The sequence below is a fragment of the Pseudophryne corroboree genome, chromosome 4 (assembly GCF_028390025.1).
Source record: "Pseudophryne corroboree isolate aPseCor3 chromosome 4, aPseCor3.hap2, whole genome shotgun sequence".
In the NCBI taxonomy this organism is placed as follows: Eukaryota; Metazoa; Chordata; class Amphibia; order Anura; family Myobatrachidae; genus Pseudophryne; species Pseudophryne corroboree.
Window position 1 is genome coordinate 35,243,860 of NC_086447.1, and position 16,554 is coordinate 35,260,413.

Below are 16,554 nucleotides of genomic sequence, written 5' to 3' on the forward strand. Positions count from 1 at the left end.
AAATGGTTACACATTTCTGATAATATGAGTACCACCAAAAAGGGGTATTATGTTGGTGAGGAAAAACTACTTGTAGTTTTCCTGAATCTGAGAGATAACATGAGGTGTGTGATGATGCGTGGGTTTCCCCCCGATAACAATTGATCATTTCTAAAAAGTTATTGGCAGTATACCTTTTCCCGCCAGAGGTTAGGGTGCGTTAGGAAACACCCCCTAGGGGGGATAAGGCGCTCACACGCTTGCAAGAACAAGGGCTCTACCCTCTCCTGAGATGGCCGCCCTTAAGGATCCTGCTGATAGAAAGCAGGAGGGTATCCTAAAATGTATTTACACACATACTGGTGTTATGCTGCGACCAGCAATCGCCTCAGCCTGGTTGTGCAGTGCTGGGTTGGCGTGGTCGGATTCCCTGACTGGAAATATTGATATCCTAGATAAGGACAGTATATTATTGCCTATAGAGCAATTAAAAGATGCATTTCTATATATGCATGATGCACAGCGGAATATTTGCCGACTGGCATCAAGTATAAGTGTGTTGTCCAATTCTACCAGTAAAGTGGTCAGGTGATGCAGATTCCAAACGGCATTTGGAAGTATTGCCTTAAAAAAGGGGACATTTGGGGTCGGTCTTTCAGACCGGGTGGCCACAGCAACAGCTGGGATATCCACGTTTGTACCCCAGGTCGCCTCTCAAAATAAGACGCCGTATTATCAGGCGCAGTCCTTGTTGGCAAGCGGACAAAACGGTTCCTCTTTTCTGCTCGTGACAGAGGGAGAGGAAAAAGGCTGCGGAGATTTGCCAGTTCCCAGGAACAGAAACCCTTTCCTGCCTCTACCAAGCTCTCAAACGCTAGGGTTTTACAAGCTCAGGCACGGTGGGGGCCCGTTCTCAATGAATTTCAGTGCGCAGTGGGCTCACTCGCAAGTAGACCCCTGGATCCTTCAGGTAATATTTCAGGGGTACAAATTGGAATTCGAGACGTATTCCCCTCGCCGTTTCCAAAAGTCTGTTTTACCGACGTCTCCCGCTGACAGGGAGGCAGTTTTGGAAGCCATTCACAAGCTGTATTTCCAGCAGGTGAAAATCAAGGTACCCCTCCTGCAACAGGGAACGGGGTATTATTCCACACTATTGTGGTACCGAAGCCAGACGGCTCGGTGAGACCGATTCTAAAATCTAAAATCTTTGAACACTTACATACAGAGGTTCAAATTCAAGATTGAGTCACTCAGAACAGTGATTGCGAACCTGGAAGAAGGGGATTACATGATGTCTCGGGACATCAAGGATGCTTACCTTCATGTCAAAATTTACCCTTCTCACCAAGGGTATCTCAGGTTTATGGTACAGTACTGTCACTATCAGTTCAGACGCTGCCGTAGGGATGGTCCACGGCACCCCAGGTCTTTACTGAAGTAATGACCGAAATGATGATATTCCTTCGAAGGAAGGGAATTTTAGTTATCCTTTACTTGGACGATTCCCTGATAAGGGTAAGATCCAGGGAACAGTTGGAGGTCGGTGTAGCACTATCTCAGGTAGTGTTGCGGCAGCACGATTGGATTCTCAATATTCCAAAATCGCAGCTGGTTCCGACGACTTGTCTTCTGTTCCTAGGGATGATCCTGGACACAGTCCAGAAAGAAGGTGTTTCTCCCGGAGGAGAAAGCCAGGGAGTTATCCGAGCTAGTCAGGAACCTCCTAAAACCGAACCAAGTCTCAGTGCATCAATGCACAAGGGTTCTGGGTAAAAATGGTGGCTTCCTACGAAGCAATCCCATTCGGCAGATTCCACGCAAGAACTTTCCAGTGGAACCTACTGGACAAATGGTCCGGGTCGCATCTTCAGATGCATCAGCGGATAAGCCTGTCACCAAGGACAAGGGTGTCCCTCCTGTGGTGGTTGCAAAGTGCTCATCTTCTAGAGGGCCGCAGATTCGGCATTCAGGACTGGGTCCTGGTGACCACGGATGCCAGCCTGCGAGGCTGGGGAGCAGTCACACAGGGAAGGAATATCCAGGGCTTATGGTCAAGCCTGGAGACATCACTTCACATAAATATCCTGGAACTAAGGGCCATTTACAATGCCCTAAGTCAAGCAAAGCCTCTGCTTCAGGGTCAACCGGTATTGATCCAGTCGGACAACATCACGGCTGTCGCCCACGTAAACAGACAGGACGGCACAAGAAGCAGGAGGGCAATGGCAGAAGCTGCAAGGATTCTCCGCTGGGCGGAAAATCATGTGATAGCACTGTCAGCAGTGTTCATTCCGGGAGTGGACAACTGGGAAGCAGACTTCCTCAGCAGACACGACCTCCACCCGGGGGAGTGGGGACTTCACCCAGAAGTCTTCCAACTGATTGTAAACCGTTGGGAAAAACCAAAGGTGGACATGATGGCGTCCCGTCTCAACAAAAAACTGGACAGATATTGCGCAAGGTCAAGGGACCCTCAGGCAATAGCGGTGGACGCTCTGGTAACACCGTGGGTGTACCAGTCGGTGTATGTGTTCCCTCCTCTGCCTCTCATACCAAAAGTACTGAGAATCATAAGAAAGAGAGGAGTAAGAACTATACTCGTGGCTCCGGATTGGCCAAGAAGAACTTGGTACCCGGAACTGCAAGAGATGCTCACGGAGGATCCGTGGCCTCTACCTCTAAGAAAGGACCTGCTCCAGCAGGGACCTTGTCTGTTCCAAGACTTACCGCGGCTGCGTTTGACGGCATGGCGGTTGAACGCCGGATCCTGATGGAAAAAGGCATTCCAGATGAAGTCATCCCTACCCTGATCAAAGCCAGGAAGGATGTAACCGCGAAACATTATCACTGCATTTGGCGAAAATATGATGCGTGGTGTGAGGCCCCCACAGAGGAATTTCAACTGGGTCGTTTCTTACATTTCCTGCAAGCAGGACTGTCTATGGGCCTAAAATTAGGATCCATTAAGGTTCAAATTTCGGCCCTGTCGATCTTCTTCCAGAAAGAACTGGCTTCAGTGCCTGAAGTTCAGACGTTTGTCAAGGGGGTACTGCATATACAGCCTCCTTTTGTGCCACCAGTGGCACCTTGGGATCTCAATGTAGTTTTAGGGTTCCTAAAATCACATTGGTTTGAACCACTCACCACTGTGGACTTGAAATATCTCACATGGAAAGTGGTAATGCTGTTAGCCCTGGCTTCAGCCAGGCGTGTCTCAGAATGGGCGGCTTGATCATATAAAAGCCCTTACCTAATTTTTCATTCAGACAGGGCAGAATTGAGGACTCGTCCTCAATTTCTCCCTAAGGTGGTTTCAGGTTTTCACATGAACCAACCTATTGTGGTACCTGCGGCTACTAGGGACTTGGAGGACTCCAAGTTACTGGACGTAGTCAGGGCCCTGAAAATATATGTTTCCAGGACGGCTGGAGTCAGAAAATCTGACTCGCTGTTTATCCTGTATGCACCCAACAAGCTGGGTGCTCCTGCTTCTAAGCAGACGATTGCTCGTTGGATTTGTAGTACAATTCAGCTTGCACATTCTGTGGCAGGACTGCCACAGCCAAAATCTGTTAAAGCCCATTCCACAAGGAAAGTGGGCTCATCTTGGGCGGCTGCCCGAGGGGTCTCGGCTTTACAACTTTGCCGAGCAGCTACTTGGTCAGGGGCAAACACGTTTGCAAAATTTTACAAATTCGATACCCTGGCTGAGGAGGACCTGGAGTTCTCTCATTCGGTGATGCAGAGTCATCCGCACTCTCCCGCCCGTTTGGGAGCTTTGGTATAATCCCCATGGTCCTTAAGGAAGTCCCAGCATCCACTAGGACGTCAGAGAAAATAAGAATTTACTTACCGATAATTCTATTTCTCGTAGTCCGTAGTGGATGCTGGGCGCCCATCCCAAGTGCGGATTGTCTGCAATACCTGTATATAGTTATTGTTACAAAAAAGTCGGGTTGTTTATTGTTGTGAGCCATCTTTTCAGAGGCTCCTAAGTTTATCATACTGTTAACTGGGTTCAGATCACAGGTTGTACGGTGTGATTGGTGTGGCTGGTATGAGTCTTACCCAGGATTCAAAATCCTTCCTTATTATGTACGCTCGTCCGGGCACAGTATCCTAACTGAGGCTTGGAGGAGGGTCATAGGGGGAGGAGCCAGTGCACACCAGCTAGTCCTAAAGCTTTCTTTAGATGTGCCCAGTCTCCTGCGGAGCCGCTATTCCCCCATGGTCCTTAAGGAAGTCCCAGCATCCACTACGGACTACGAGAAATAGAATTATCGGTAAGTAAATTCTTATTTTTATCTTGGCTGGAGTAATTGTTTTAAATAAACTGATGTCATAATAACATTGGTAAACTCACACAATTAAAAGCCTAAACTATTAACACCATTTCTAACAACTATTGTTGGGCTATATTGCTATAATGAAATTACCAACCTACAGTACACAATACTTATAATAAACCAACAAAAAAAATATTTTTATATGTAAAAAATAAACGGGATGCTGGTGGACATGTGACCGCCGGCACCCCCACCACCACCACCACCGGGATAACATACAACCCAAATAAACAACTATGTATACTTTTAAAAAAACAATTCTTCCCAAATACATTTAACAAAAAATAATCTGTTCAAAACCTACACAACAAGTTAAAAGGTGACAATGGACATAGCAAACAATCACATTCTATATAACATTTCTCTATTACATCCTAGAAAATGTTTCACAGTATGTGAATGGTGCTGTGGCCAACAACACCTATGGCAATTGTTAAACAGTTTATTCAATGTAACACAGGGGGGTATATTTACAAAGATTTGTGTTTTTGCCGTTTTGAAGGGTGTTTGATCTCGAATGGTATCGGGTGCATTTTACTGCAACTTTTTGAATCCTGATACGGTCATTCACTAAGCTGCCGACTTTTCCCAATTCGTATTTTCCGATGTCGATGTGATTCGTAATGTCAGGCAGTGTTTTACGGAAGTGAAGAGTAAAACACTGCATGAAAAAACACAAGGAATCCCGGCCGGATCTGTGAGATCCATGAAGGGCTTCATTGTGTACCTTAAAAAGTTGTTTAAAGTCTTAAAAAATCTGAAAAAAATTGCGTGGGGTCCCCCCTCCTAAGCACAACCAGCCTCAGGCTCATTGAGCCGGTCCTGGTTGACAAAATATGGGGGAAAAAATGACAGGGGTTCCTCCATATTTCATCAGCCAGCACCGGGCTCTGCGCCTGGTCCTGGTTCCAAAAATACGGGGGACAAAAAGCATAGGGGTCCCCCATATTTTTAAAACCAGCACCGGGCTCCACTAGCAAGGTACATAATGCCACAGCCGGGGGACACTTTTATTGTGGTCCCTGCGGCCCTGGCATTACATACCCAACTAGTCACCCTGGAGGAGTGGGAACCCCTTAAATCAAGGGGTCCCCCCTCCAGCCACACAAGGGCCAGGGGTGAAGCCCAAGGCTGTCCCCCTCATCCAAGGGCGGTGGATGGGAGGCTGATAGCCAAGTGTAAAAAAATGAGAATATTGTTTTTAGTAGCAGTACTACAAGTTCCAGCAAGCCCCCCCCGCAAGCTGGTACTTGGAGAACCACAAGTACCAGCATGCGGTGGAAAACCGGGCCCTCTGGTACCTGTAGTACTACTACTAAAAAAAATACCCAACAAAACACAGGACACACACACCGTGACAGTATAAGTTTATTACATCCATGCACACCTCCAAACATACATACTTACCTATGTTCACACGTGTGAACATAGGTAAACATGGGACTCCTTTCAGTGCGTGGTCGGGTTTCCGTTTTTTTGTTTGGCCAAGTACGTGTATTATACAAAGATGACAAGCAACACTGTATTATGTGAGTATAATTTTTTTCACAGGTACCCCGAGGATTCTACATGGATTCTACATATTTTGTCAACCAGGACCGGCTCAAAGAGCCCGAGACTGGTTATGCTTAGGAGGGGGGACCCCACACAATTTTATTTTCACTTTTGACACTAAACACACCCTTTCCCATAGATAACCATGCAGAGATCTCACTGATCCGTGCATGGTTATCCAAACTCGACTGGAAAAAGCAGGTCTATTTTTTTGCTGCTTTTTTTAACGATTCGAAAAAAAATAGACCCGCATGAATGAATGAATAGTGAATACCCGTATTGTATGAAATAACAGCCGCGTTTGACCAAAGGTCTATTCATTCGTATTTCAGAACTTTACCAATCAAACCATTACGAATAGACCAGACACTGCCGAGTTTTCTGTTTAGTGGATTCCCGGATTGGGACTTAGGAAAAAAAACACAAGTCGTCAAAACTTGGATTCTTAGTTAATACTGGCCAATATGTTAATTTTCAAATCAGTTCCTGTTTGGAATAAGTAAGTTAGCCAGCCAAAAACTTCCTGAACACTGACAAATGATGTGGAACTACAAGTCCCAGCATAATCATCAATAAACATGAATTCAAAACAAAAATTGTGGTAATGTTTTGGCTTGGTGAAACATGAACTGCCATTACACATAATGTGTTACACTTGTAAAAGACATCTGCCATCCAATGAGTATAGGCAGTATAGTTTTCAGACAATACAAAAATATGCAAACAAAATAAATCTATAATAATACTAGATTTTAGCAATATTTAAAAAAAAATGCAAAATCCACAAATCCACATTAAGCATCATATTAAAGGAGTAACAAAAAAACTCTAATAAAACAAGAAGCATCCCTTAAAACATTGCATTTGTTACACGGAATACAACAAACATAAAACACACCACAAAACTGACAACACAAAATTAAAATCATGGTAACATTGACATGCACAATAGCAAAAGTATAAGTTATGAGCCATATAAAAAACATTCATTTTATTCCTAATAAAAGCCCACACAAATACACAAATACATTACACAATACCAACTCAAAACCAAAAAAATACATCAAGCCACAAAAAACATCTTTTGAATATAGGAGAGACATTTTTTTACCACAAAACCAAGTCCAAAAAAGACCAACAACATTACAAACATGTAATAAATATAATATACACTATCTTTGCATCATATTACCAACCATTACACACTATAGCTACAGTATATAAGTTGCAAAAATACAGTTTAAAAAAATAAAAAAGTTAAATAAAAGCCCATACTTATAGGCTGGCCTTTACCCATCAGAATCCCTCACATAAGTACCATGGACCACCTCAGGAGGAATCATGACCTTAAGTGGCTCCTCATACTCCAGGTAGGTAGCGATGTAAGGTGGGTCACCAGGTAGGTAGCGATGTAAGGTGGGTCACCAGGTAGGTAGCGATGTAAGGTGGGTCACCAGGTAGGTAGCGATGTAAGGGGGGTCACCTCATGTCTGCCATGCTGACTTCGCTTCCTTGGCCATCTTCACCTTTACACAGCACTTAGTATCATAGAAGAGCTTGCGGCATGTTTCATCCGTCCTTCGCAGGGGACCTTCCACATTCACTGCATCAACCACCTTTGCCCAAATCAAATTCTTCTTCTGGGCAGAAACTTTGTCAGCCTCACGACTAAACAGCGGCTGGTGATGTTTCATCACCTCGTGCACCAGGGCCAGGGCCGGCAACAGAAATCTTGGGGCCCGGTACACTGATATCCCTGTGGGCCCCCCCCCCGATATAAAAATATAGGGGCGTGACCACAGAGCTCCTTTTACACATTACGTCAGGCAGAGTCTCCCTTTTTACACATTGCAGCAGCAGAGTCCCATTTTTTACACATTATGGCAGCAGAATCCCCTTTTTTACACATTAGGCAGGCAGAGTCCCCCATTTTTACACATTATGGCAGGCAGTCCCCATTTGTACACATTATGGGAGGGGGAGAGAGTTATACTCACCTGTAACGAGCCAGCATGCCCCACCATAATGGCCATCCCTACCTTTTCTCGCCCTGCAATCTTCGCTCTTACCTACAGTAATAACAGGTTTACAGGGCAGATGTAATGCATCCATGATATGTGCCTGCACGCAGCCCATCCCAAACCCAAAGCCCCAAACTCCTGCTGGAGAGCCGAGTGCACCTGCAATGCAGACACTTGACTTACCAGACACAGCCGCCAGCGCCGTGAATCAACGAGGCTCAGCCTCCGAGTGACCAGCTTGATGCACCCCGCCGCAACAAGCTGCCAGCAGTCCCGCAATCCTGCTCCTGCCTGCCTGCTCACGCTCCTCACAGCAGAGACAGGGCGGGCAGGGATGACTGGGAGAGGAGGGGAGGTCCGGAGGTAGCGTTGTGTGACAGCTGACCTGGGGCTGGGCTTGGGGATGCTAAGTGGTGACCACAGATCATGGGGGTGGAGGAGCTGAAAAAAAAGGTCAGTTATTGATTACTTTTAACTGCACAGCGGGCGGCCCGCAGCTGGCGCCATGCCGCAATATATATAATTATTTAGATCTGTTACATGCTGCCGCCGCTCAGGGGCGGATCCAGAAGAAAATGATAGGGGGGGGCACCATGGAAGGGGCAAGTACATTTGCGTGCGGCTTCGGTGCATGGTGCAGTGTGCAGGGGCAGCTTTTGAGGGACAGGGGGCAGCGTGTGAAGGTCAAGGTGCAGGGGGAAATGTGTGTGGTGCTGGGTACAGGGGGCAGTGTGTGAGGGGCAGGGGGCAGCATAATAATGCCCACAGTAGTAGCGCCCCGTAATACACATAATGCCCACCACAGCAGCGCTTCTTATACAATGCCCACAGTTGTAGCGCTCATTATGCAATGTCCATTGTACTGGTAGTGCCCCTTATATAGACCCCATAGTAGTGGTGCCCCTTATGCAATGCCCGTATTGCCCCCAGTAGTAATGTTGCCTGTAGTAATACCCCCAGTCATTTAGCACCCTAGTAGTTATGCCCCCAGTGGTAATGCCCCTGCAGTTATGACCCCAGTAGTTTACCCCCCCTTTAGTTTAGCCTCCTAGTAGTAATGCCCCCAGTAGTTTGCCTGCTTGTAGTTTAGCCACCAATAGTAATGCCCCCCCGTAGTTTGCACCATTGTAGTTATGCCCCCCTTGTAGTTTAGCCCCCAGTAGTAATGCCCCCAGTAGTTTGGCCCCTGTAGTTATCGCCCAGTAGTTTGGCCTCCCTGTAGTTTAGCCCCCAAGTAGTAATGCCCTCCTGTAGTTATGCCGCCAGTAGTAAGGCCCCTGTAGTTACGCCACCAGTAGTAATGCCCCTGTAGTTACGCCACCAGTAGTAATGCCCCTGTAGTTACGCCACCAGTAGTAATGCCCCTGTAGTTACGCCGCCAGTAGTAATGCCCCGTAGTTACGCCGCCAGTAGTAATGCCCCTGTAGTTACGCCGCCAGTAGTAATGCCCCTGTAGTTACACCGCCAGTAGTAATGCCCCTGTAGTTACGCCGCCAGTAGTGATGCCCCTGTAGTTATGCCGCCAGTAGTAATGCCCCTGTAGTTAGCCCTTTGTAGTTTGCCCCCTTGTAGCTTACCCCCAGTGGTTTGCCCCCTTGTAGTTGGCCCCAGTAATAATGTCCCCCAGTAGTTTGCCCCCAGTAGATGCCCCCCAGTAATAATGTCCCCCAGCAGTTTGCCCCCAGTAGATGCCCCCAGTAAAAATATCCCCCAGTAGCTGCCCCCAGTAGTAATGCCCCAATAGATGACTCCCCCCCAGTAGTAATGCCCCCAGTAGTAATGCCCCAATAGATGACTCCCCCCCAGTAGTAATGCCCCCAGTAGTAATGCCCCAATAGATGACTCCCCCCAGTGGTAATGCCCCCCAGTTATAATGCCCCCAGTAGTAATGCCCCAATAGATGACTTCCCCCCAGTAGTAATGCCCCCCAGTAATAATGCCCCCAGTAGTAATGCCCCAATAGATGACTCCCCCCCAGTGGTATTGCCCCCCAGTAATAATGCCCCCAGTAGTAATGCCCCAATAGATGACTCCCCCCCATTAGTAATGCACCCCAGTAATAATGCCCCCAGTAGTAATGCCCCAATAGATGACTCCCCCCCAGTAATAATGCCCCCAGAAGTAATGCCCCCCCAGCAGTAATGCCCCTTGCTGCTGCCCCCTCGTCATTAGTAATGTCCCCCGTAAATTGCCCCCAGTAGGTGCCCCCGCTGCACTAAGAAAGATTAAAAAAAAGGACATACTTACCAATCCCCGTTCCCGCTTCCAGACATCCTCCTGGCGTCCTCTCCTCAGCACTATGAGAGAGACGTCATGACTGACGTCTCTCCCATAGCGCACGCAGCACACAGTGACGGCGCCGGAGGCCGGAGATCAGTACTGAGCTCCTGCCTCCGGCTGCCGCTGTGCAGGGAGACGGGCGCCCGCTGGTAACACAATCTCAGCGGGCGCCCGTCATTTTCCTGTGCGGCGGCGCGGAGACGGACGACGGAGGGGGAACGGACAGGGGGGCCACTGCCGCCGCTGGACCTTGGGGCCCCTCACAACGTCGGGGCCCGGGACGGCTGTCCCCTTTGACCCCCCCTGTCGCCGGGCCTCAGGGCCACATTCTCCCCAAACGTAAACTTCACGTTACGTCCGGTCTTGGTCCCGATGCGCTGCAGGGGTGCGTCATCACTCCCCTTATCAGAAGAGTGTGGTGCCTGAACTGCCACCTCCTGCACCTCACTAACCTCAGACACAGACATGAGAGACACAACACTCAACACCAAAACATAAAATACAGACAAAACACGGTCCTGAACTCTTACTACACAAACAGCACACACACGCACACACACACACACATACACAGGCACACACACATGCACACACACGCATGCACACACACAGGCACAGAAACTCTGACAATAGAAAAAAAAATATTACAAGCACAGAAAAATTAGACAAACTAATAATAAACAAGACAATATATAAGACAAGACGGATAGCAGTTGATTTACCGAAGGACACAATACCGACGGTCATAATCCCGACCGCCAATGACCGACAGTCAAATAACCGACACCATCAAAATACCAACATTCATTATGCAGACATGTTGAAAATGCCGACATAGTCAGAATACCGACATTTGAAATGCCGACATGTCAAAATTCCAATGTGTGTTTTCAAGGATTTTTTGTCCCAAAACAGACTTGTTCATACTTTACCATCCTAGTGGACCTCGAGGGGGAATATAATAGTATGCCAAGCACAGCGAGGCACCGTGCCCGAAGCATTGTGTGCGCTGCGTCAACCTATGTCAACATTGACACAAAAAAAACAGAAAGACTTAAGTCGGTTTTTTGACATGTCATCATTTCAAATGTCGGCATTCTGACTATGTCAGCATTTTGAACATGCCAGCATAATGAATGAATTTTGACTGTGTCTGTATTTTGACTGTAGATCAATGGCTTACGAGATTATGACCATCGGTATTGTGTCCGTTGGTAAATCATACTGACCCCTCCCTCTTATAACATTTTCAACTATTCATAAATGTTTTTTAAGCATACACGCGACCATCCGTAATGTACCGAATGCGGCCGCACTTACAAAACACAAACCGGAGCAAAATCCAGCCACAGTGTTTAACAAGTGCGACTGGAAAACACGTTCTGGATTACGAATGGCTTCAACATCTCAAAACACAAATGTAAAAAACTCAGAAGTTTAGCAAATTTCTGAATGTGACCTTCAAAATATAGATATGAAAATGGACGATACCAGCAGCAGATTGATCTCGGTTCGAATTGTCAGAAACTCGGGAGCTTAGTAAATTTACTCGTCAATTTTAAAATGGTAATTCAACAAAGTCTCTGAAATCCTTCTAAATGCTATTTACCACTGATAAACAAAGCATGCTGTACATTCTACGTTGTGTTCATGTATAGAGAACTAGCAAATCATGATGCAATACAAAGAGGACAAATACAGTTATTTTTGCACTGCTATTGCATGTAGCCTATAAATACTGGAAAGCTGTATAATTACATTGTATGTTAGATCTGAGTTTGGACGCACCCCTCCCACATCTACTGTACATCTCTCTGCACATGTTACATCTGCCTCCCCACAAACACACACACACATCACAACAACCCACAGTGCAGCAGCATCTTACCCAGGTGCACAGTTACATGCTCACACATGTGGGCTGACTCTGAGCTGGGATTAATAAAAAAAGAGCAAGTGACTTTACATCTGGATTACACCCTGCTGACTGCAGGTGGGGTAGATGTAACATGTGCACCTGGGTAACAACATGCTGCACTGCAGGTGGGGCTGATGTAACATGTGCACCTGGGTAAGAACATGCTGCACTGCAGGTGGGGTAGGTGTAATGTGCGCCTGGGTAAGAACATGCTGCACTGCAGGTGGGGTGGGTGTAACATGTGCACCTGGGTAAGACCCCGCTGCACTGCAGATGGGGCAGATGTAAGATGTGCAGAGATTCAGATTTTGAAGGGTAGTGTCTAAATTCGCCTAAATTGCTGTGTAAACAAAATGTGTCTAGTATTTGTGGGCTACATGCAAAAGCAGCAAGTATTTACCCTGCATGTAAAGTAAGAAATGTGTTTGCACCCATTAGAGTACAACTTGCTACAGTGCAGCATGTTCCAGATACAAAGTAACTTGGATTTTTCTTTGCTCACATACCACAATCAGGCCAAGGGTCCAAACAACAACAGTTGCAATCAGAACATTATGGATAATGCAGACAGTTCCCTTTAAACCTTAGATCTGTTTATATGCAATCTGCAGTGTATGAGGCTGACTAACAATAAGACAGACCCAACCACATTACTGCATCTCAGCATGGATTGTAAAAGCAAAATCTTTCTCTAATGGGCAAAACAAAGTGCACTGCAGGTGGGGCAGATGTAACATGTGCAGAGAGTTAGATTTGAGTGGGGTGTGTTAAAACTGAAATCTAAATTACAGTGTAAAAATAAAGCAGCCAGTATTTACCCTGCCCAGAAACAATATAACCCATCCAAATCTAACTCTCTCTGCACATGTTACACCTGCCCCACCTGCAGTGCAGCATGGATTTGCCCATTAGAGAAAGATTTTGCTTTTTGCGATCCATGCTTAATCAGGCACATTACCTGGCATTTACTTCCCTCTACATGTCCATGAAGTATCTGTGTGTTACATAAAATGTATGTTTGTGCATTAAATTATGTGCAAATATGTATATTTAAATACACAATACCTCAAAGCACGGTCTCTCTCCCTGATTCCATACTTCTTCTTTTTCTTTCTAAAGGACGTTTATATGTGATATCAGAAAGAGAAAATACTCTGTAGAGATTAATTATTACAACAGTTACATTTATTTCAGTCACATGTATTTCTTTATCTGTCCACTATGAATTATTTCCCCCTTGTACATAAAATTAAGAGATAGTTCCCTGGTGACCCCATGGAGGTAGAAAACAGAATTCACCCATTTGTTACCAGGTAACATTTCACAATATCACTATGTGATGATTAAACTGAGAGAAAAAAAGGATTTAACTAAAAACTGAAAATTGCTGCTTGTATAAGTATTCAACACCTGTGCTGTGGAAGTTCCAAGTTTACACATGAAAGACATTGAGCTACCAAATGGCTGTCACTAAACTTCATTAAAAAAAATCTGCTTTTATAGATAAAATACAGAATATTTCAAATAGCTTTGGCATTACTGTGCATCTGAAGGAAAGTTGTGAAAATAAACATGAATATTGGCCCTCATTCCGAGTTGTTCGCTCAAAAGCTGATTTTAGCAGCTTTGCACAGGCTAAGCCGCCGCCTACTGGGAGTGAATCTTAGCATAGTAAAATTGCGAACGAAAGTTACTCTTTGTCACGGGAAAGATGGGTGTATTAGCTTTGCTCTGGGTTTTAAGCAATACCCCTTGCGTAGTAGTTCTTGGATTACTGGGAACACCCCCTTTTCAGTTTCAGGCTTTAAGGGGTATTGTAGTCTACTGGGAATTACTGCTCCTGCTTTGAGTTAAACTCTTATTGGTTGAGCATTTAAGAATTTCCCCACCTCATTGGACCTTATGGTCCACAGTTGGGCTGGAATTGTTGATAACATTTCAGACACTTCTGGAGAGAGTACACCCAAGGGATTCAGTTACACCTTTTCTGGACATGGAGGGTCAATGAGCAGGGCATCAGCAACTAAGTCCTCGAGGATTTCAATGCATGGGTGGATGATGAGCTCTCACACCTTGGCCAAGACCTCCTGTGCACAATGAATGGTCTATGCTTCACACAGGTCATCCCTTCTGCCACACGTAGAAATGGTCACACTCTTGATCTTGTATTTCAGATTGAATTAGAAGTCACTGCCCTAAAAATTAACCCAGTCATCTGGTCAGACCACCACTCCCTTTGGTTCTCAGTTGCAACCCCTCAAATTAGATCTTTGTCCATGGAGTCGACCAGGTATCGTCCACGGAGGGGTATGACTCCCCAGGCTCTTGCAGCAAATCTGGATCTCTCTACTATACCAGGTGCCTGTGATATTATTATTATTATTATTAGTATATTATTATAAAAAGGATGTTATGGCTGCAATTGATATTATCACCCCTGTGCGTATAATACCTCATAAACCACAACATCGAGCACCCTGGTTTAACAACTGTGTTAGTAAACTCAAGAAAAGGGGGCGTAGACTGAAAAGATGATGGAGGAAGAATAACCTAATGGATGACAAAATAAAACGAATAAAGCATAATGAATATAATCAATCGACAATTAACCATAAGAAATCACAGTTCCTTTCAAATGAGATAACGGCAGAAAAACAATAGGCCAGATCAAATTTTTCGCACATTGGAGATGCTTTGCAAGCCAGCATGCCTGCAGACTGATGAAACCCTCTACCAGGCAAGATGCAACTAGTTTGAAAACTTCTTTGCAGATAAAAAATATCCACCACCCGGGCTGGAATCTCCACAGTGCCATCAAAGGAGTGCCAAACTACAAATCCTGCTAATATAAGCCACCTGCCTTCATAGACCAGCTATGACCCAGTGGATGTAAAGGACATTACTGAAATTGTTCAGATTTTGCCAAGCCTCTAATAGGGTGTATTGGTATATATGGTCCTGTCTTTGCAAAAATTGTTCAATGCTCTTTGCAGTATGGTATTTTTTCTGGACCCCTAAAGAAAGCAATTGTTAGACCTTTTCTTCAAAAACCTAAGATCCCGACTACATGACCAACTACAGACCGGTATCAAACATTCCTTTTCTAGGAAAGGTTATTGAGAAAGTGGTTGCAAATCAACTGGAAACCCACCTGACAACCAATGATATTTATGATCCATTCCACTCAGGAGTTAGAAGAAGACATAGCACTGAAACAGCTCTTGTGTGTGTGTGTTAAATGATCTTCTGATGGCAAGAGATAGAGGTGACTGTTCAATCTTAATCCTTCTGGATCTCTTTGCAGCATTTGATACCGTGGACCATGGGCTTGTGATTGAGCGACTGATACATTTTTTGTGGACTGGATAGCACAGTCCTAAACTGGTTAAAATCATTTCTCCCAGACAGGTCACAGAGAGTATCATCTGGAGTATACTCATCACCAGGGCTGGTTCTGGGGCTCTATGCGCCCCGGGCGGCAATAGGGGGCATGGCTTCGTACAGGGGGCGTGGTCATTTATGCCCCCTGTACAGACTGAAATGATGTGCGGTGCGTGATGATGTCATCGTGCACACGCATCTAGTTCCCTTCGTGGAGAGGACCTTTGTTGTGTGGTGCGCGATGACGTCATCGCGCACCACACAGTAAAGGACCTCTCCACGCATGCGTCTAGTTTCCCTTCTCAGCTGCCAGTGGCAGCGGGGGGCACACAGCAGCAGCGTATCTTGCCCTGGTGCGGCGCCCTCCAGATGGCGCCCTGCACCCTCCGGAAGGCGGTGCCCTGGGCAAAAGTCCTGCTTGCCCATGGCAAGATCTGCTACTGCTCATCACCACCAGTGCCATTGCCATGTGGTGTCCCACAAGGTTCTATACTATCCCTCATGATTTTTGCAGTATACATGCTCACACTGGGTGAAATAATCAGGTGCCATGGCCTGGTCTACCACTGCTATGCAGATGACACACAACTGTACCTGTCCTTTGCTCCGGGCACTGATAACCCAATAACAACCCTAAATGGCTGTCTAGCTGAGCTCCAGGAGTGGATGAGTGCCAGTTGGCTGTGACTGAATCCAAATAAAAGAGAGGTCCTTATGATAGGACAACAACATCAAAGGAAAACACTGCAGCATAGCCAACCAACTGGACTTGGGGATACAGAATTACAAACCACTTGTTGTGTGCAGAATCTTGGCATTGTCCTGTACAGGGGCTTAACACCTAAACATCCACAATCAAATCCTCATTCTTACACCTTAGTAACAAAGCCAGAATCAAGCACTTAGTTCCCTCAGATGATCTGTCAAAAGTCATACATGCATTTGTATCATCCTTAATAGACTACTGTAATGCCCTCTACCTTGGTCTCCCAGCAAAAGAATTGCACCGCTTACAGCTGGCGCAAAACACAGCTGCCAGACTGTTATCCGAGCAGCCCCATTCTAGCCACAT